The following is a 22,878-nucleotide window of genomic DNA, read 5'->3' as shown; positions in this document are numbered from 1 at the left end:
AAAGGGAGTTTGAGAATTTGTTAGAGTCAAGATCTGTTCTTCTTACTGAGGTATTTATACATATATATCTAAGTTTATAAGCAGCACGTCCTAATTCCTGCTTCAGATTTCCGTGTGTTTTTCTTTGCCTTCTGTGGCATCTCACTGAATATCTCCTACTGGGGTGTGTGGGGAGTTTGTGTGGGGAGTTAATTTGAAATCAATATCAGTTCAAGATTTTTTGAGGAATTACTCTGATTGTATTTTCTCCTGTTTTCAAGATGTTTATACCTGTATGATCTTTTCGCTTATTAGAGAACTCAAGAGGAAAATATAGCTGAAACAAAGAGAAAATTCTTCAGTCAGTTCTCTCTAAGTTTTCCATTTTCCATATTGTTGGGAATTTTTCTTTTCGTCACCCACCTGGACAATTCGTGTTCCTATTGACTTTTCAGAGCCTCTCCTTGCTAAGGGTCAGCTAAATAATCCATGAGGATCAGTCAGCAGAAAATTGCTGTTGGTTTTTAGTTGTCCCTATTTTTGCCTTGAAATATTAGTTTACAGGCAGCATTCACAGTTTTTGTTTGTTCTTTCTAACAACAACACTGTTCTACATGGAATTGTAGTTCAAAGGAAAAGTCCTGGCTCTTAATGGAAGTTTTTCTAAACCCTATTTTCCTTTTGCAGTTGTGTAAGCTGGGGCTGAGCAATATAAATCCTGCTTGTGTGAGCAAGGGAAGGATTTTCACTTTCTAGAACCCACACAAAGAAAATGGCTGAAATAGCTGTAAAGCAAATGAAAATCACTGTTCCAACCTCTCGGATCTAAAGAGATTTTTAAATTGTTTTACATTTTTTATCTGATTTTGAGACAGAAGGAAGTGAGATTAAAAAAAAAATACAGAAATATTCTGGCACAATCACTTATTTTTAAAATAAAGGTGCAGGTATTCATGTTGCAGGTGAGCCTTGCTTTAAACAGCTTAAAAGGAGCTCTCAGGTGGCAAAAGCTTCCTATAACTTTGAGCATTGTCTTGAATGAGAAAAGGGGCATGTTGTTTTCTAATATTAGGCCTCCCACTAGCAGGGAAAAATACACTGTATGAAATATGCAATTTATAAAGATGACACTCCAGGTGTTGTGAAATCACTTTTTTTCCCCCTCTGAATATAAGTAGTACTTTACTAAAACTTCTGTCAAGGGTTATCCCTGTTTATCATCCCGTTCTTCATGAAGTTATCAATTGGAACTCAAGTCCTAGATATCATGAGCCTTGAACATGGTTTGTGCTCTTGATACTGTCCTTAAAGAAACCCAGGCTGCCTCTGGCTGTGATGAGGATGGTTTGGAGAGCATGGGGATCCTGAGGTATCCACATTTCTATAATGCTGCTACCCCTTGCCAGAGCTCTTTGTCACATCCATATTCCTAATCAGCAGCACAAAGCCAGCCTAAGTTTTTCCCAGGCTGGCTGGACAACATCCCAAATCTCTCCTGTCCCATGTATTATGACAGTTTCCCACCAGGTCCAGACTCCAGCTGGCAAAAGGCACAGCTCTGCTCATGGACACCTACAGATCCCCAATGAAGCTGTCAAAGGGAATGAGCTCATTTCTTCTCTCAAAATTTCTCATGAACTGATGCAGAAGAGACTCGAAATACCTGAAAGCAGTACTCTAAGTATGATAATGAATATAATCCTGTCCTTCAATTTCCTTATGAAAACTACAGGATAAAAGGAAGAGGGTTTTTGGTTTTTTTCTTTCACTTTTCTCTCCACAACAGCAATTCTTTGACTTCAGGAAGTGTCATAGGTTAGCAAGCACAGTCCCGGAAGGGACGTCCTTGCTAAGGGGTGCTTACAGTTTCCTCTGGGAACTGATAGAACCTATCAGCTGGCCAGTTTGAATATGGACAACTCTCTAAGCCACTTAAAGTTGTGATCACCTCTGTGATCCACATTTAAGAATAGGCAAACTCCCCCTCCAAGCTCTCTCTCGTTTCCGGCGCTGGGACAGGTGGCTGTGGGGCCTGGCCAGGCCCTGCTTGGGCCAGGCCGGGCCGGGCCACGGCCATCCTGAAGCCATGGACCTGTTCCAGCCGTGGAACCCCCCCCCACTGCCTTGCCGTGAGCAGCCGGAGCAGCTCGGCTCTCCCCCCTCTCCACTGCGATAAGAAAAATTCAACATTCCAGCTGTAAAGCTGCAAGGCCGAGGTGAGAGTAACCCTTTTATTGCTGTGAAGAGCTGAAAACCTGAGGGAAGAGAGAGAGGAGATGCTTAAAGCTGAAATTCTCTTGTGAAGCTATGATATATCAGAGTATCCTGTTGTAATTTCATGAAGATATGGGGGGTGGAGTGTTCAACTCGTGAGCAAAAGCACCTGCGCTGAGATAGGCAGATGCTGACGCAGCTGTAATTTCATGAGAAGTTTGGACAGGGAGAGATGAACCAGATGAGGACTTTTGCTCCAAACGGGAAAGGAGAAAACCTCAGTCCCTAGAGATGAACCAGATGAGGACTTTTGCTCCAAACGGGAAAGGAGAAAACCTCAGTTCCTAGAGATGCTCCCAGAGATAGTCCTAACGATGAAGACGATGAAGACCCTTTGCTCCCAGGGAAGGAGAAGGGCCTCTGTTTTTGTTCCTGAACGGCTCAACCTTAAAATTGTACCCCAAAAAACTTCAAGAGTGGACCCTCGAAAGCAGTTGTGGGAAAAGCTGCAAGTCGGGGGAAAGGACTCACACGCAGGCAGAGAGACTCCTCTTCCTAAATGGACTGAACAATATTTGGAAGTGGGCGGCTGTCTCGTTGTGATGATGTTTTCATAGCATGAGCAAGAAGAGACTTCTCTTTCTAAATGGACTGAACAAGGTTATTATGGAAGTGGTAAACAGACTGAACATCTTAAGGGTTGTCTTTTTACATTGTCAGTGGGAGAAGGGAGGAAGGTGGGGGGAGGAGAAGAGTTCTGAAGGTGGTATAATTTTTTTCCCTCTTTTAGGTCTGTTAATAAACTTCTTTATATTCTTTCAAGTTTGGTGCCTGCTTTGCATTTCTCCTGATTCTTATCTCACAGCAGATAAACAGTAATGAGTATTTTGGACCAAACCACTACAGAAGTGAAGCTCAAACTGATTTTATACATTGCTTTCATCATCTGTGTAGCAGCAGTCATTTTAAATATGTCAGATTTACATCTCATATAAATGCATGAAAACAGGAGACTAAATCCAGAGCGAGAAATAGAAATTATATTTCTTAGAAACCAACGTAGATAGTTTTTTTTAAAAGGGTTGGATGCAAAGTGACAGTGACATTCTCATATCAGTAATTTAGCAAGTTATGTTTTCCCAGCCCTCTCTGTTGTAGTAATCCCCTCACTGACTCTCAGGATGTGATTACTCTCGGAGCAGAGCTCTGGAATTGGGACTGTGCGAACACCACTTCTCCAGAGAGAGGACTGTCACTTGGAATGTCCAAAGCTTATGGATTGCTGCAAACCAGTGGGTAAAGGAGAATGCACCACTAAAATTCCTTTTGCCTTAAGGCCCAGTCTAAGCCCCAAATATGTAAGAGAGACTTGCTCCCAAAAAGCATCCACTCCCTTTGGTGTTATTTTTAGTGGCCATTGGATCAGGCCTAAAATCCCACCGCAAAGAAATTATAATTTTGTTGTTGATATCAAAAGGATAATTCCATCTCTCCAACATTATTTACACACCAGCCCTCAGCACTTCAGGCAGAAGAGCAGCTCTCTCAAGCAGGTGAAGCTGGGATTGTGGCCGCAGGGCTTTGGCAGGGGAGCACAGCACACAGGTGTTATTTGGGATACAGCAATCTCAGGTGCCTGTGCTTATTCTTCTCATGGACACATCATGGCCAGCTAACGGCTTTTGGGAAATGTGCAAAGATGGTGAAGAAATGGTTTAAACCTTGCATGTTGTATTCAAGGAAATTGTAACAAGATTATAACTTGAATTGGTGCAAGTTTTGGAAACAAAAAGGAACAGTGATGGAAACTCAAATTTGGGTCAAATACCAACACCCCCACTTCCAGTTGTAACCAATAGCCAGCCCTTCAAAGTTGTTTCTTTGCCTAAGGATTTGCATATATCCAACCCCTCTGTTTCGCCTGAGACAGATATTTTTGGTTTAGTCCTAAGCTGAGAAAGACAATATCTTTTCTTCCACTGAGTCTCCTCAATATTCAAAACCAGTGCACTAATTTCTGGGAAGATCCCTGTTACTTTATGGAGCTCTGTGATGTGTTTATTCTTTCCACCAGATGTTAAACCAAGACTGTGTAAAACTGCTTCATAACTTTATGCAGACAACCTTATTTGTGACACAGTACTGGGGGTCTACCTGCAAAAACAGTACAGGACTCTCACATAATATGTGGATGTATAGAAATGTTGTGATTTGACACTGGTTAAAATACCAGGTACCCATGAAAATTGTAACAAAGAGTTCATGAGTTGAGATAAGGATGGGGAGAAAACACTCCAAGGGCAAAACAGGCTCAATCTTAAAGGCATAAAGTAAATTTTTTATTAACAGAGGAGGATAATGAGGAATAAAATAAGCCTTTAAAACACAATTTTTCCCCCCCAGCCCCCTCCCTCCTTCCCACCAACAGCGCAGGGAGGCAGGGCGTGGGGGTGTTTAGTCAGTTTGTCACTCTGGATCTTTCTTCAGTTCGCATAGGGAGAGGAGTCTCTTCTGCTATGTCGTGGGGTCCTTCCCATGGGAGACAGTTCTCCATGACCTTCTCCAACGTGGTTCTAATTTCATGAGTAGCAGTCCTGCCCAACCTGCTGTAAACTGAGTCCCTCCCATGGGCAAAACAGTCTTCCCAAAACTGCCATGACATGGGTCACTTAGTCCATGGGCTGTAGTCTTTTAAGGATAAGCTGTTCTAGCTTGGAAACAAGGGCCCTCTTTCTTGAACTCTGGAAGCAAGGGCCTTCTTTCTCTGTCCGGGTGTCCCACAGGATTACAGCTTTTTTAGCATCCACTTGCTCTGGCGTGAGCACTTTTTCCCACAGGCTGCGAGTGGGAAATGGACCTCATGGATTACAGGGAGGTAGTTTGTTTTATCCCAGTCCTCACCAGGGCTTGAAGAGAAAACCTCTACTCTGACACTTGGAGCACTTCCTCCCCCTCTTTCTTTCCACTGACCTTGGTGTTACCATGTTGGTTTTTTCCACATGTCCTCACTTCCTCCTCTTTCTCTGACTAGGAGGAAAAAACTGCTGCTCGTAAGTCCCATTGCCAACAAATTCCACCAGCTCAAAGATTTCTGCAGGATTTCGCAGTGCCGAGAAGTTGATTTCATCCAGGTTCTGCATCGGGGAACCGCTCGCCGTGTTTCTGCTACCGGCCACGTGGCCCCTGCCGCCACTGCATGGGCAGTGCTGGCGGCCACGGCACCGGTGCATTCAGCGCCTCTCTTCATGTGGAGCGCCGAAAAGGAGAAGCCACCGCCGCCGCTCCTGCCCTTCTGCCCACAGTGTGGCTGGCTAAGTGCAGCCAGGCAGGCAAAGCTCACCGTGGGCTGTGCTGAGGTGGCGGTGACTGCCACGGTGGCCGCATGGCCGCTCATGGCGCCAGGATGGTCTTGGTGGTGGGGCCATCCCACCCCTGGGGAAAAGCTGCGCACGCTGTTTTGATTTCCTTCTTAGATATGTCATTACAGAGGTGTTACCAGCTTCTCTAATTGGGCCAGAAGTATGTCCATCTTCAGAGCAATTGGCTCTGCTGGACATGGTGGAAGCTTCTAGCAGCTTCTCATGGAAGCAACCTCTTTGGCTTCCCCCCCCCCCCCCCACCAAAAAATCAGGCTGTGTTAAACCAACACAAGAAGAAAATTTCAGAGATGTAAAATTGTCTTTGCTTGCTATTTGTAGTCTTCTGGCTATCCCATTTTCTTATTCTGTGATTAAGGTAGTCTTCATGGGTGAAATCACAGTCTTCCCTCTAAATCAAATACTCATATTTATATTGTCTGTAAAATGAAGGAGAAAGTTGTTCTGCTGGTTTAAGTCTTGAATGCAGACAAAACAGTTCTAATTCAGAAGATGCTGGAGTCCTGGTGTGGAACTTGTTTATCTAGAAATCAAAATAAAGGCTTAATGGAAGAGGAACTTGTTCTTGCTGAGAGAGAATCAGTTCTGAGTTTTGGGCTAATATACTGACAGGTGAAAGCAAGGCAGAGTAACAGCATGAAATAGGAAAGGTGTATGTTATTGCTATTGGATGTATTGCAGACAACAGGGCTTTGGAAGGTTTATTTCTCACTTTTAAAGCATTTTGGCCTCTCTAGAGTTAATAAATACATTAACTAATATGATGGGTACGTAAAAAGATAGATCAAGTAGTTTAATTTTCTGGTGCCTGTGGTTAAGATTTAAAAGCATCACTTGTAATGCAGTATTGAAGGAACATAAGATCAGCATGTGTTTGTGCAACTTATTTTGGTAAAGAAATGGAACGGAGAATGCAAACTGCCACATCCTATTGGGATTAAAACAGATTTCACAGAGACAGAAAACATGGACTGGGCAGAATCCCAGCAAATGATAATATGGGAGCTATTTGGGGACGGACGTAATCATGTCATTCATGTTCACCTACTCTTCCACAGGTGATACAAACACCTTGGGGATTTTATAATGTAATATTTTTAATAACTTCTGTCAGCCAGCAACAAATCTAATTCTGTTCACCCTTCACAAACAATGGTCCATTAATTTATTGTGAAATATGGAATTCTATCTTCTATGATATAGTTGAGAATTGCTGCCTTTTGAGGTAAATGTGCCTCCAGCCTGGCAAGGTCTGAGTTTTAGGTCCAAAATGCAAATGATTGTGTCCCCTGAGGAAATCTGGGAAGGGGGGAGAATTTCTCAGGCTTATCATACTACAAGAATAATTCACGTCATTTAGAATAACATTGCAATGTACCTTAATAATTGCTGAGGGATCCATCTAAATGCCACATGAAATATTGCATGTTAACAGCATGGCACTGTTAAATAGATTAAATTTTCACAGAGAAACTTGAAAGTAAGGAAAAGCATTTCCTCCGAATGCAGTTGGTACAGATGGCTCTATCCTGGAGTTTTCTTCCTAGAAGTGTCTGTACATCTGGGAAAGGTCCCTTGTGATGTGAAATGTGTCTGTGCTCTGTGTCTGAAACTCTTCACACTGTGGAAAGTTTCTGCAGCTTGGGACTTTTGTCTAGAAGCTGCCACCTTCCTGGGTAGGAAGAAGAAAAATTCTTTCTCTTGTGAAGAACCTGTCCTTTTTGTATGAATTCCGTCCTGCACTGCAAACTTCAGACTTGCTTTAGACTGGCAGTGTTGCAAGGAATAGAGAAGCCATCCAAAAAGAGACAGAGAGACTGCTCTGATTTAAGTAAAATACATTGTCTAAAAAGTAATTCTATTATAAAGTGCTCAATGTGTTTTATTGCAACTTTCATTTGATTATTGTTTAAACTTCAGCATGTAGGTTTATATATATTTTCTGTCCTGGTTTTCACAGAAGCAGATGTTGTATGTCTGCCAATCGATCTGTCCTGAAGTGGCAGAGTAAAACACTTTTATTATAGCAAAAATAATTTAGAAAATTCCTGAGCTCACCCTTTTGTGTACAAAATTGACTTTTGGTGCAAAGCAAGTTTTATCACTGCTCAAACTGGTATTGATCAACCTATCAAAAATTGTGTTACGGTTTCAGCAGCCCTTCTGGAAACACCTACAAGAATAAGATTTTCTGTTTAAATTCTAAAATCAATCTCGATCCTGTGAAATACAATTTTTTTCACCAATTTTAAATTTGGTTACTCCTCTTGATCTTCTAGAAGAGAAAATGATAACTTGAAGTAATGCTGTCCTTTTTTTTTTCCATTTCCTCCTCAGAAAATAATTAATTTACATGTTAAAAGTCTCTTTTTATACATCCAGATCAGTTTTAATTTTGGGATTAAAGATACTGCTTAAAACTCCAGTTATAAAGGAAATACTGAAGAGCAAATTAAGAGTATGCTTAACTTAGAGCTTTTAGTAACATGCTCTGTACAAAATCTAGATATAGACAAATGTCAGGATACTTCATATTTTAGAAATGTAATATAACAACTGAAAGAAAAATATAACTATCCCAAAAATGGCAGAGCTTCAGAAAATGGAATTATTTTAATTTACCTTCAGGTCCCAGAAAGAAATCACTATATTAACATTCTGGGAAATAATGTTAAAGGAAATTTTTTTTTTCATTACTATTAATTACTTTCTATCTCCACATGTAGCTAACTCTCCCAGGACTGGGATTTCCATTATACAAATTAATTCATTATCTAGGAGTACTGGACTCCATTGGTGAGAGTTTGGGCTCTAAATGTATTCACTGATTTTGAAAACTGCACTTTGGCCTTTTGTCTTCTTAAGCCAGGAAGAGGAACCTCTTTCAGACTGAAGTGTCCCAACAAAAAAAAGCTTTGCACCCAGCTGCTTTATCTTTCTCCATCTTTATGGTTTCCAAGGCTTTTCAGTCCATCAGATGCATAAATGTAGTGGTAGAAACACTTTGGCATTAAAAAAAATCCAAACAGAAACCTGAAACTGGAGCAATTTTGCCCTCAAAAACAGCAGTTCCCCTTTGGTCCTGCTTGAGCATCAGGAGTTGGTTTGCAAAAAAACCCTTGGGTGGACACTTTTATTCCCGAAACAGATCCAGTCTCTGAACACATGACCCATATCAGGAAATGTTTTTTACAAGTTGTATTGATTTTGGGGGAACTGTCGTTCTTGGTTTATCATCAATTAGTCTCACAATCCAGTATGAAAGAAAGTAAATGAGGAAAAAGTAATGTACAGATGTATATCCTGCCTGGAACTCCCTGCAGCAGCTGACATGTTTTCTACTACAATGGGAGTGATAAAATCATTGCATGTTAGAAACTAAAGCTCTGGCTTTTTGGAGTGAGAAATCTCAGTGCTGATGAGTATCTGTGGTTTTAGTAGAGATTTGGAGAGCTTTTAGGCTTGAATCTCTGAGGCAAGCTCCAGCAAGGCTGATCTCCAACATGAAAAGTGGGTCAGGGAAGAAGGGAGGTACTAATTATACCTAAAATCTCTGGAGAACTATTCTCTAAATCTAGATATAGCTATGTAAGAAAAGGAGTGAGCTGAACATGCCTTGATTTACAATTCTGCAGGTTATAAGTTTGATTTTTACTATATTAACGTCATCAGGCAACTTGAAAAAGCAGTGATTTAAACACATTTGGAGCGTTTTGGTCAGGATTTGTTTTTAATGGCACAGGGATATCAGCAGTGCTATCTTGAAGCAGTAGGTTCAGAGTGCTGCTGTTGGTACAATCTAACCTGTGCACCTTCTCTGGTAACCCTTAAGGTACTGGGAAATAATGATTTTGTTCACATGAATTTGAAGTATTTAGGTCTATTCATCATTAAAGTACCTGTTTCTTGTGGTGTAAACACCTGGTTCTTGTGTGTTTACTTGGTGCAAATAAGTCTGTGTAAGTAAAAAGGTACCTGGATGAGTGAGCTGCTATTTTGTGATTTTTCCAAACAGTTTATTCTCTGATTTTCTGCAATTGTTGCTACTCTGATTTGCAAGGCAGGTGGGGTAGAAATCAGCAGGAACATGTTGTGTCTTAATTGTGGAGTTGAAATGGGAATCTGTACTTCCCCAAAACTGAGGCAAACTGAAAGTATGTCATGGTTTTTAAAGGCCCATTAATTACTGGTGTGTGGTGGGGAACACTTGTCCTGTTTCAAGTGGCCACGTGGAAGCACCAATTGCACTAAATTTCCTTTAAAAAATGGAGACTGTCTGTGATGGACCTGTCCTGTGCTGTGCTTTCCTTCAGAAAAGGCTGGGTCACAGTGGTAAACCCTGAGCTCTTCAATACATTAAAAAAAAAAAATCTTCTTAGGGTTGGTAAAATTTTATGATGCAAAAGCTGGAGATAATTACTGTGTAAATATTGGCATAAATTAACCGGTGCAATTTCAGCACTTGATTAATGGAGCGAGTAGGCTACTGGGATGTGTTAATGTTCACAGGTGTATTAAAACAGGAAATGAAATATGTATTACCCAGATGAAATTGGGGGGGGGGGAATGTAAGAGAATTGTGTAAAAGCAGCGGGGAGCTCACGTAGCCTGCATGAGAATTCCCTTTTTTCTCTCACAGGAAATGTAGACACCCAGCTTCTCACATGTAAAGGGATAAGTAGGGAATTATGCTAGAGAGTGCCAGATGGAGATCTGCCCCAGAATTTTAGTTCAAGGAAAAAATAATTGAACTAAAAAAAAACATGTTTATTGTTCAGGGGGAAGTGTCTGTGGTTAATGTAGCAGGCACAACTTCCACCCTCGTGTTGATGCAAACTTTATGCAAAAGTCGTGAGCAAAGAGCTCAGGGTGGGTGTCTGAATGTGTCACCAGGGGGGTTGTTCCACTGGATTTACATTGAAGTGACCTGGAAAACAATTCTCATGCCCATCTCTGTCTCTTTTTCCAGACAGGTCTGTAAACTCCAGATTTAGTAAGGTAAAAGAGCAAATGTTTGTCAAGGGGAACATACGTGTTCTCTCTTTATTTTCTGTATTAAATTGAATTTGCTGAAGATTTAATAGAACAAAGCATCACCTGGCAGTTTAATATTACATTAATATCAGTCATGCAGAGTGGGAGCCCTGCTTAATGACGAGGTTGCTGTTTGCCTGTGCTTGATAATCGAGATGAGATAGTTTTACTCTGTGCTTTGCTACAGGAGCTCTGTGCTTTGTTAATCACCTCCTCATTATGTTTGGATTGTTATTAAAATAAAATGTTTGATGTAGGGTGTGACTGACAAGTGGAAGAAGAAGGTTAGGCTGGTACTACATTTGTTCCTAACTTTTGAATTCTGTGAAAGGGTTTTATTTTATAGTGTTCTGCTGCAAATTTCCTTTAGCTCTCCATTTCTGAGAAGGGACACTTACATTTTCCTAAGTTAAATCATCCCTAGTTATAATTGTCATAGTGCAGGGACTTTTATTTTCTTTGATTCAATAGTGAAAGTATAATTATGACCCTGATCTCAATTATAACCTTAAATGGCATGGAGGAGATAATACATGAAAATATAGAGACTAATGAATTACCTATCAGAAAAAGAATTCACAAGTGAGTTCTTTGGTGGAATGGTATTATAAAGACAGAGAGGAAAACTATGCTAAATATTGGAAATTAATTAAAATGAGAAATCCTATAATTTTTATTTGCATTTGGTCTCAGATGCAAAATTTATCATAAATTACGGCTGGATATCACAGTGTTTCTGGAAGTCAAGAGCAATGCTAGAAGCAGAGGGACACTTGAGTGTGCTGTCTGTAGAGATGATGCAGTGAGACTGTTGGTAAATGCTGCAGAGGAAGGTTAAAAAAAAAAAGGACAAAAAATGGAATCTTCAGGTTGACAAATGGCTTCTTCCTGCCGAGGAGGAAGCAGAGATCTCCAAAAGTGAGCAGGAGCCTCACATTTCTCACATTCTGAGAAGCAAATTCAAGATGATGCAGCTTTTATAAAATGTGCAGGTGTTGTCACTGCCTTATTAGATGGAAAATGCTTTTACTTCTTTTTCTGAGTCTGCTAATATTCCTTCTCACTTGGTCCCACTTCATTTTCTTCTGTTATGAAACTCCATGCAGAAGTTTTCTGAGAATTGCTTCCTTGAAATGAGAATTCACTGCATCACTGGGTATTTTCATAACAGTTGAATCATCTAATGTGTAGTGGGTGATCTTTTTCAGCACTTTGGACTGAGGGAGAAAGCATTTGGTACAAGGGGCTCTTTACTCCTTCAAGGTATCCCAAATCTGCGTTTGGAATAGCATCTGCTTAAGGTGTAACGATTGTCTTGTTACATTCCTGAGGCTTGTCAGTTGTTTTTGTGATGCAAACTCTCAGCACTGGGGCACGTCACAGAACAAGCATAAGGCTTGATTACAGGGACGCTGTTCAGTGTTATGAGTTTCAATCAATACTTTCAAAGATTGTACTATATTGTACTTTATTTTATCTATTTCTTGCCATCTATAACAATCACCTCCTGTCCCAGAGAATATGGTCAATCAAGTAAGTAGAAGGGTGTTCCAGGGTGATGAAGTATTAATTCATCTCATTTTTAAGAGCTGTGGTTTTATGGTTGGATAGCTTCCTTGTTCATCAAAAGGTTCAAAAGCAATGAGACCTGTAACTTTTCTTCCTAATTTACTCCTTTGAACTCCTCACTCTCAGCCAATATTAGAAATTATTAAGGATAAGAATTATCTTTTGTACAGAGTTCAGGCATGTGTGAAATGCTGGAGCCCTTTTTTAACCCAATTTGTCAACTCTGTAACAAATCTCAAATTTTTTCCAGTTTACAAATAGCCTTTTATGTTTTACATACACATAGTACACACAGGTTTGAGTAAAATACCATTTTTTGTTCAGCATTCCTTGCCAAAATAGTTTGTCTTCAGGTCAACTTGGTCAAATTTTACTGCATGCTGTAATTTTAGCTACAAGTATGTGGTTAACAGTGCAGGTGGAATGTAGTAAACAACTTGACATTCAGTCATCACCACTGCTTTGTTGAACCTCTAAGGGGTTGTTTTACTGTCTGACCTCACTAATGCAATAAAATCTCATTTTTGGGACGTCCCTGAAATCAGTGTAAAGTAATTAAAATGGAGTAGGGGGATTACTTCACACCTGGAAAATCAGACCATTGCTGAAGGAAACCCATAATGCCACTTCTTTGCCTTCTGTTGATAACTGCATTCGCTGAGCTGTGTGTGTTTGATCAAAAAATTACATTAGTGGTCAAATGGCTGAAGGAGAGCCATGAAAGTGGTACCTTTCTGGATAGCAGTGAAAAATTAAGTTAGAGGATTTTCTTTGAGTTTTTTCTGTGTATTTCACTACAGCAGAGAGAAGACATGGTTTTACGGTAGAAATCCTTGATCTTGGAATGTTTGGCTTTGCTTTCTCTTTCCTTCATTGAATTCTTATAAATAGAAACAGCTGGATACAAATAATTATATTTTTATACATATTTAGTGCCTGTATGCAAATATTATTTATTTGTTATATTTTTCAAAGTTCCTATGCACAAAACTTTGCTTCCATGCAGATTACAACATTAAATAATCTTGAAATTCCCACTGATTTAATAGGATGTTAAGTTCTTAAAGGCTTTTAAAAGTGTTATCTTGAGTCCTAAAGTAGTTTTGGAAATCAATAATTAAGCAGTTTGTCAACAAAACTCCTGAAGGAGCAGTTTGTCAACAAAACTCCTGAAGGAGCTTTCCCCTTTAGCCTTTATTAAAATTTAAGTCTCAGGTGCTTTGGAGCTCCTATTTAATTAGGCTCAGCTTCAGATCTGTACATTTACAAGCAAACAATATAAGAACAGTTTCTGCTTATGCCCTGGGGAAAGGAAGTGTCAGCGATTTTGGATTCCATCCTGCTAAATTGCAACCACTGGCGCCTCAAACAGTGTGAAACTGAGATATTCGCTGCACTCGAAATGTGATATTAATGGATTATTCCTGCACTTAATTCAAGCAAATTCTTCAGTGTGCTCTTCCTGTAGTATTTTGTCAAGATCAAACCTTTAGCATATTAGAGTATTAATCATCAGTAGCAGAAGGATTATCAGGAAATAAGTTTTTAGCTGCAAATTCTTCTGTTAACATTTCAGTCTTCTAAAAGCTTTTTAGGCAAATCCAACCAAAACAAATAAGCCATCAAAACCAGAGGAAATCATGCTCCATTTAGCCACTTCCTCTGTTCTTACATTGCATTACCAGAAAGTGGTGATCTTTCATGTGTTCATTTACTTCTGATCCACTGGAAAGCCCTGAGAAGTAAAAGAAACTCTCCAGTCTTGGAAAGCAGCCCCTGGACAGGGCTGGTACCCATGACTGAGCTCCTCGCTCAGGGCTGGAGGCTTTCCCAGCCTTGTTGAGTTACACATGAAAAACAGAACAAACTTGATGATTCAAATACAGAAAACCAAAAAATAAACCCCTAAGCCTCAGGGGGACCTAGAGTAAATTGCAATTTTTAATTACCAATGTGTTAATGAAGGCAATGAAGTAACAAGAATTATTTCCAAATCTGATTTAAAGTATTAAACCTGAATTTCTGAAATATCAGTTAACAGCAAGAAGTGAATGCCTTGTCCTTTTAAAAGTGCACATACAAGTTGATTTATATTTTATTCCTGGGGTCTGTGTTCTAACCCAAACTCCACAGAAATTAGATTCCAGCTCTGGCCCAGGGGTGTTGTATAATCCATATTTGGGGTGGGGGGGGGGGTGGAGAGGAGAGAGGGGGGAAGGCGGGGGGAAGGAGGAAGAACAATCCAGACTATTTATTTACAGGTAATGGGAGTAATTTAATTTCTTTATAAACTATTTAAATTCCCATTAAACTTCAGTCCTTTCTCTGAGATCTGGATTACGGTGCACTTACAGGCAACTCTGCCACAAGGAAGGGAATCTTATTTCTATGGAAATTAAAACCAGATCATCTATGCAGGATTAAAGCAGAAATACAGTTTTGTTTCAAAGACTGTTACAGGAAATTGTCCTTGTTTAAAGCTGTATTCCCCACCTTTTATGTTAATTGCACTTTTGGGTGACGACACTATGAAAAGGACTTGTATGTTGAAAAAAGATTGCTAGAATATATTAGATCTGCCTTCAGAATTTACTCTCTGGTAATAAAAATTAATCCCTGTGTTTAACCTCCCCCTTTGATATCGACTTTGTATTTTTTGTTGATGCTTCTGAGTTTCTTGTTATATTCTCTCAGTAAAATAATTTGAAAGAATGAAAGTATGATACTTCTACTCATATTGAAATTATTTCATGAAAAGTTTATTTTCAACCTGGTATGAAGCTGGGAGGCAGTCGAGAGATGAAAGAGCCAATAAACTCACGTGTTTCCACTAAACTTTAGGTTTGATTGAGAAGAAGAATGAAAGTTCAAACTTCCAAAAATATAAAAAGTGCCTTTTACTGCTGCTCTTAGTGGAGGGGTTTTTGTTCGTTTTGGGGTTTTTTTTGTGTTTGGTTGGTTGGTTGGTATGGGCTTTTTTTAAACTTTAATTTTGTTTTTTTACTCTAGACCTTTTTTTTTGAAAATATGATCTCCTTGAAAAAAAAAATCTTGCTTTTTCCCAAACCTCTACCTCACTCTAAAGATCACCAATGAATTCCAAAGCTCCTGTGTGTGATTTCCTTTGGAATCACTGCTGCTGGAATACCCAGTCAGCAGGCAATGGCATGAACATTCTCCTATGTAGGCTGTTGATTACAAGAATATTTCTGGTGACCACATTTAGTGGACCTGAGGCAAAGCTGAAGTATGGCAGGGGTTGGGAAATCTTCTCCTGTTAAAATAGAATGAGGCTCAAGAAGTTGCATGTACTGTTCTGGCATTTCAACAGGTTATAAATGAATAAAAAAGGTAGGAAAAAGCAGATCCCTGATAATCAGTGTGATGTCTTGCTCAAAATCAACTTTTCTTCTAAAAGCTGCAGTCTACTCTGAAAAAACAAAGAATAGATACAGACTTCAGACGTAGGTAATAATCCTGTTCTACAAAATTTGCTGTTTTCAGGAGGGGTAGAGTTAATATTACATGATAGAAACTTTAATTAAACACACTGAAGGTTTCTGGACAGGTGAACAGGTAGAGCCTTTCTCCTGGCATCTGCTTCTGGAATAGAGTTTGAGGTTGTGATTAAAGATACTGATGTTGAATAGCTGAGCAGTGGCCTTTCTGCTCAACTTCCTGGTGCTCCAGAGTGAGAAATTGGCAATGATGGCCAGAACCAGGTTCACTTTTTTGACAAGGTTTAGATAAAAGGCTGGTTTCTCCCTTATCATCTGTAACGCCTTTCCAAGACTAAATTTTTATCAAGATTTATCGCTGCTGTCTCAAATAGAAGCAGTTCTTTGGTTGCAAAACCTCACTCTTATCTTCAGACAGCTGCTGAGGATTCAGTAAATACATGTGATGGGTCATGCGTGTGTTTAGTGGGAGTGTTCCTAGGAGAGTTTGAAAACAAGTTTTGTGTTGCTCTTGCTGGTGAAATATATTTACAAAAGTCTCCTTGAGCTGAGCTGGTTTTAAATATTGACCTTATAAAACAGTTTTCCATTTCAAATTACTTTTCTCTGGTGAGAGAGTGAGTGGCATAAAAATTTTGTAAAAAGGGGCATAGGGAATATTAAAAATAAAATAATTAAAGTGTAGGGTTTTATTTGAAATATTTTTGCTGTGGAATGATTCTTGATCAGCTTTATCCCTGAATATGACTTCTTTTCATTAAAAAATTTATTTCCATATTAAATTGGTCTTGTTGAATCAATTAAATGAAATTAAAAAGAAAAAAAATGCTGATTGGCTGGAAAAATCCAATAAGGAAATTGGCTTAATCTTTCGTTAAGGATAAAAATAAATTGTATAAATTGTACCCCAAGTGGTCCAAACTTCAGGAATATTTCAGTTTGGATCCCTGTTTTTTCCTCATCAAGACAAACAGGTGTGAAACCTCCCTACTGATGCTGCTTGATCATGGACTTAAATTTGGATCAATACTGGCTTGCAGATAGAGAGGTCTCTTATTTAACTGTTAGTGGGTGACCATCTTCTTTCTCATTTCTGCTGTTATTAAAAATACAATGATATTGTACATATGTATCTTGTCTTTCTACATTCTAGCACTAAACTGTGGGCTGTGACAAAATAACTGAAATTTTTTACCAGGAGTATCAACTATTTCTTAGCTTCTACAAATGTAATGTAGGTGCTGAGTTTTCCTTTGAACCCAGGCTGTGCCTGAGGTGTTGCTTCCCGTGTTTCTGAGCAGGGCAGCTCCAACTCTCTTGACTCACAATTAAAGAGTGATCAAGAGAAAGCATTGTGCCATCCTTCAGCTGCTTGATCACCAACTAATATCCATCTTCAGAGAAACTGTCTTTCAAAACTAAAATTGGAATTTGCAATCATTCACTTCTTACACCATTCGTCTGGTTTCTGGTTCAGGCCCAGAAAAACTTTTTTTTTTTCCTCTGTGATGCTTTTGCTTCATCTGGAATTTTGAGGTGAAACTCTGCTGTTTCCATGTATAAGAAGAATTCTGGGGTTTGTCTTTCACCCCAGCCCTACGTTGGCCATTGTCCTGAAGGTTTGAGTCTCTCAAGTTTGGCTACAACTTCTGCCCTGTTGTTATTCCCTGCCTCTGAGAAGAGACTTTGCTAAACTTTTCAATTTTCATCTTGATTCACCTTGTCCCTGAACATTAGGCAGGTTTAATGGTAAAACAAGGCAAAGATTTAACAAGACCAGAGGTCAAGGTTTTGTTGGCAAGGCTGGAAGCGGAAGATCACAAGTAAGCCCAACATAAAACACAGCCCTGGTTTATGTTGACAGTATTTCTTCCAGCCTGTTCTTGTCTCTCTCATCTGGAATTCTCTGCCACAGCCTCTTCATGAGCACTGAGCTTCCAGGTTCACCGAGTCATTTTCCTTCCCAGAGGCCTGAACACCAATCTCCCAAACTCTCCTCCCTTGCACTGCAGAGGAGTTGGGGATGAATACAAATGCAAAGCCCTTGATGGCTCAGGGAAGAAATGTGTCTGGGGCCCCCCACAGTGGCTCCCCCAACCCTGCTTTTCCCCACATCCCCCATCTCTGTTCTTCGTACCAGAAGGAACCATAAAAGCTTCTGGTTCTGTTCCTAAACTTCCCATTTCTGTATCCTTTGTTCCTCGACAGCTTTGTCCTTGGTGCCACTTGGAGCAGTTTATCACCTCCCCAGGCCTGTTGAGAGTACTGTTACATTAATATTAAATATTAATATTGTTTAATTCATAGTTATATGTACAGTCTGTGAGGCTCATAGTATTATGTTACTAACTTTCAAAGGACCCCATATATATTTGTTATTATGGTCTGTACGTGAAGTACATATTTAAGGTCACATTGAAAAAGAAAACCTGCTGGATCTTTTAAATTCTATCCAAAAAGTGCAGAAGAGATTACAGATATGTACTACGGATTTTCTGAATTATTGATTTAGAAACTTTAGTTTGCTAGCAAAGTATCAAGGAATAAGATCAGTATTTGCAAAAGAAGGAAGCCTCTAAATTTCATTTTTGTCTTGATGGCACTTAAAAAACTTTGAAAAAACGAAATTCAGGGCCAAAGTACTGATTCAAACTGTGGCATCAGCAGCTTTGGGCTGCATCCTCCCCCAGCAGAAGTATTTGACAAATTTTCACTGTCTGCAAGTTTTCCTTTGAATTCAACTGGAGTCTCCCTGACAGTGAGCTATGGGTGAAGTTCTTGGGCAGCTTAAGCTCTTCTAAATTACAGCTGCTCTGTTCATGCCTTGAGTCTCAGCATGCTCAGTTCTGCCCCTGCTGCCTTCTGGCACTGCTGAGCATGTGTATGGTGAGCTGGTTCAAGGATCTGATTGAGACAAACAAATAACCCTACAAAGGGGAGAGAACAGAGTTTAACTCAATCAGGCCCTGACCATCCCATTATCCACACTGTGATGGTGGGAATGTATGACCCAGGGAGAAGGGGGAACCAATCTTGCATGGACATCAGCTGATTTGGAACAGCATCCTAAAATGGGAGGTGTGGAAGTTGAAGAATATGGATTCACTGACTGATTAATGATGTCTCAGAGAATCCCAGCTTGCACTGGCCTTTCCTGACACATTGTTTTGTGACCAGTTGCCAAGAGTAGTGTATCTGTAGCCGTCACAAGGCAGCTCCACATGAGATCCCTCCAGCTGCCTTCAAATCTTAATTCTGTGATGCTACAGGCTAAAGCTTCGCCTACCGTAGGGAAAAAAAAAAGCTGATTTTACTATTTCCCTCTACCTCTGCTCCACTGAATCACAGCCTGGGACAGTAGGAAGAGCCTTTCTGGCAGAGCAGAGCTCAGTCTATGGTAATTCACCCTGCTTATGACCTCCCCACACACTTACCCCGTTTACTTTTGAAATGACCAATTTAATCAGGCACATGTACAACACAGGGATGGGTGTGTGAATAGCTAAATATGTGAGAGAGGGAACTTCAGATGTTTTATCTTTCATTAGCTAATAACAGCAGTAATGACCTCAGCAGTACAGGATGTCTTCTGCAAAATTAATAACCACATGAGGGTTAATGGCCCAAGGCGATGAACTCTCTCAGACAATCATTAATCTACCTTGATGATTATCACTTCATTACTGAACACTGAAACCTCCTTCATGTGCCAGTAAATGCTTGATTTCAGCCCTCCCCAATGATGTGCACAATGTGCCCTCTTTTCTTTCTTCTGGGCGGGCAGGAGAGCAGGAGAAGGCTCTGAGGTGCAAATAAATGTCATGACTGTGAGAGGTACTAAACTAATTTAAATATGAGTTTGGAGAACATGTTTCCCCAATTGTTGCCTGTTTTCTACCTGCATATTAAAGAGAGCTTTAAGGGGTATTTTTTGTTTATGTTTTTAAGTATTGTTCATGTTTTTTAGTAGTCTGGGAAACAATACCATGGCTTATGAAGCAAAGACTCTCTGAGGTGGTTATGTATACAGACTGTTTAATTGCTTGGGCTGTGTATTTAGATAGTGCCCATTAGTGCAGAGACCTTGTTTTCCTTCCCAGGAATAATAACATCCTGCAGCTGAAAACGTTTCCCATTCATTGCTGCTATTGATCTGAATTTAGACCTGCAAACTCAGTGTGGAGAAATGGGAACTGAGACATCCAGAAGAAAACTGTGTCAGGATATTTAGCACAACCAGCCTCTGCCACAGACTGAATTTTTTATGGCATCTTATTCCTGTCTATCTGGAATAGTCTGGTTTTTTGGAACAAGGCCAGTATCTGCAGAAGAAAAGGGCTCTGAAAGCATATAATCTTGCTGGCTATGGAATATAGAAACTTGCACAATCCCACGTCCAGCCTTTTTTCCTCCTTGTCAGCCTATGACAGCTGTGAACACTAACCTTCAGAACCTCCTTTTTTTTCTTTTTCTGCTTTATCATCTCTGCTGCCAGGATTAGTATTAGTTGGACAGTGATTAATATAGAGAGGGTGCTGCATAACCAGTTCAAATTTGGATAGGTAATTAGGACCTCTAACCACCAGCACCAAGTTAGGAACAGCTGCCATTCATCTGGATTTTGCAGCAGCACATAGACCTGGAATATAATTTTGCAGTTCATCTGCCTTACTGAGAAAATATGAACTGTTTACTCTTTTCTTGCTTTGTTTTCTGTTTTCCTTTGTGGAATGTGGGAGGTGTAGCTGAGTATTATTGATGTAAAGAAAGTGGAGTCATCAACCATGATGATTGGAGGTGGTTTGTTAGGGATGGGAGAGCTCTGTAAGACTCCCCAGGAGCAGACTGACACTGCACAAGGGCAGCCTGCCAAAATTAGGGGAGTTGAAAAAAACACTGACGTGCCTGAATCTCACACGTAAACTGGGGATTGGAAAGTGACAATTGGGAAAATTCATAACCTCAGCCTGCAAAGTGTCTTTCCTGCACTGTCTGATAGATGGAGTTAATAGAAACTTTCTGAACAAGTCCTCACCCACACAGTACCCAAACTGTAAAAGGGATTTCCAAACGATAACGAGGAAAAGTACCAGGAACTGTAGTGATGACATCAGTAATTATTCCACTCAGCACATAGTTTTGTAGTTTTGGCAGGCCCTGTGGTTCTTGTTTCTCACGGAGACTGATCCATGCTGGCTCCCTGGACCTCCCATCTCACTCTTCTGTATCCCATAGGATCTGTGGGTGCTCAGCAGCAGATCTGATGGGAGAATTTCCATGCTGTGCTCTCCAGTGAGCACTCACCACATGCCCAGCAGTTCCAGAACCTCAGTCCATTGCACAACTAATTTACAGCCAGTGAAATGATAAACAAGGTGATGACTGAATGTAATTCATGGCCCATGTAATGATAGAGCTGTCAAACAATGGCTGCAGCTGAATCAGTTTCTGGGTTTGGTGAGTTTTTGTTCTTATCATTTTTGAACAGACCAGGCCTGGGCTTTTTTTTCCAGTCTACTGAGTTCATTAATTGTCCACAAATGAAAATTTATTTTTCATTTGCAAGGTCACCAACCTTCAGTCTGAGAACCTGGTTGTAGTCAGTTGTAATTAACAACAGAACTGATGGGGAATTTTGCCTATTGGTCCTGGAATCTCTTCAGGTAAATGAAAAAAAGAAGTTTTGTCTACTGGTCAATTATTACAGCTGGTGATGGGGGTCAGTGGCTCTGACCCAGGAAGAGGTGACCGGTCCGGGGAGATGGTCCCGAAAGGAATCGCCTTCCCGAGGCCCGGTGTCTTCCCTCAGCTGCTGGCAGGAGGGCCCGTGCAGAAGCTGTCAGCTCTTTAGTGATTATCAGCTCATGATTCCAGCTCAGCTCTGCAGGGCAGCCTCCAGGCCAAGCCAGATCAGAGAGAGAGACGAGAAGGCTCATGTGGCTGGTTCTGCACAGAAGGTAGCTTTATTGTTGGTCCCCTCCGGCGAAGGGGGGAGTCAGGGACGAGAGCTTTCTCTGAGTCCCACAGGGGCCAGAGGGCTTGCTTTTATAGGGATACAGGGGATGGGTGAAGACCAGTGGGTTACAGAGGATCTGGGATGGGAACAGACCAATGGGTTACAGAATGATCTGCATAGTGTCTCCCAAAGGATTGTGGGTCTGTCTTTCCTCGCTGTGACCAAAGAAATGGTTGCCTTTCCAGGGAGTCCTGCTGGGCGATTGTGAAATCTCTTATCTCAGCAGAGATCCCTCCAGGGCAGGGGCTGGGCATACTCCACAGTCAATGAAGAAGAGAACTTCGATTCACTGAAAAAAAGCCAGGATGCTACAGTTAGGGCAGCATAAATACATTTAAAAAAATACTTGTCAAAACTGTTGCTTTTATAAAAGATACCCTGTCCACAGCTGGTTGGAAATATGGCCATATACACAATATAAAGAGTAAATCAGAATGAAAATACTGAACAGCTGCTTTTGATAGGATTATTGATTGCATATGCATAATTTTATGATGGATTAAATAACGAATTTGTAGAGACCTGCATGGAATTGCTTTTCCACAAGCACACAACTGTTGGAGAAAGGTCAGAGTAGAACTGCATCTCTTCTGTTTGAAAACTCCCAAGTACACTTTTGAAATGGTGGTAAATAAAACGTATGAACCAGTGCAATCCACAAGTAATGAATGGAACAGCACAGCACACAACTCTGCTTAATAACCAACTAAATAAACAGGCTTTTGTTTAATCAGCAGGGTATTGTCAAATTATTATTTTTACTCTTTATCTATTCAGGTTGCCAGGCTGTGGAAACAAGGAGGCCTGAGCGGTATGTCCTGTGTCTCTCTGACCTTCGATTTCCCCCACTGTCAAAGGGAAAAACCAACCAAACAGTCCCCAAAAATTGCCACTGCCATGTGCCTGCTGCTGACTGTGCAGGAGCAGTTGGCAAATACCACCTCCAGATCTGAATTGCTTTGTCTTTAATGCAAGTATAAGAGAGGAAAATCATTCTCTTGCTTTTATATCTATATCTGGTTCTTGCCAATGTCTGTTTTATTAACCAAGGTGCTCATGACTCGTGTTTCTAAGTTTGGGAACAAACAGTTGTAAACGGATTTGAAACTTCTGCTTGAATTAAAAATAGAAAAAAAAAAAGTGCTCGACAAGCACTTATGTAATTATCCAAGTCTTTGACAATATAGACAAATATAATTTCAATCTACTGACCACAGTCCTGTGGCTTAAT

General features: G+C 40.3%; 1 long non-coding RNA gene across 1 annotated transcript; it reads left to right on the top strand.

Moving 5' to 3' along the window:
- Positions 1-2,154: 2,154 nt before the first annotated feature.
- LOC116453670 lies at positions 2,155-9,557 on the top strand. Its single transcript, XR_004243892.1, has 2 exons — positions 2,155-2,195; positions 5,225-9,557. It is a non-coding gene; the product is annotated as an uncharacterized LOC116453670 (long non-coding RNA).
- Positions 9,558-22,878: the final 13,321 nt, after the last annotated feature.

The sequence above is a fragment of the Corvus moneduloides genome, chromosome 19 (assembly GCF_009650955.1).
Source record: "Corvus moneduloides isolate bCorMon1 chromosome 19, bCorMon1.pri, whole genome shotgun sequence".
Classification (NCBI taxonomy): Eukaryota; Metazoa; Chordata; class Aves; order Passeriformes; family Corvidae; genus Corvus; species Corvus moneduloides.
This window is presented reverse-complemented; position numbering and strand designations above follow the sequence as displayed.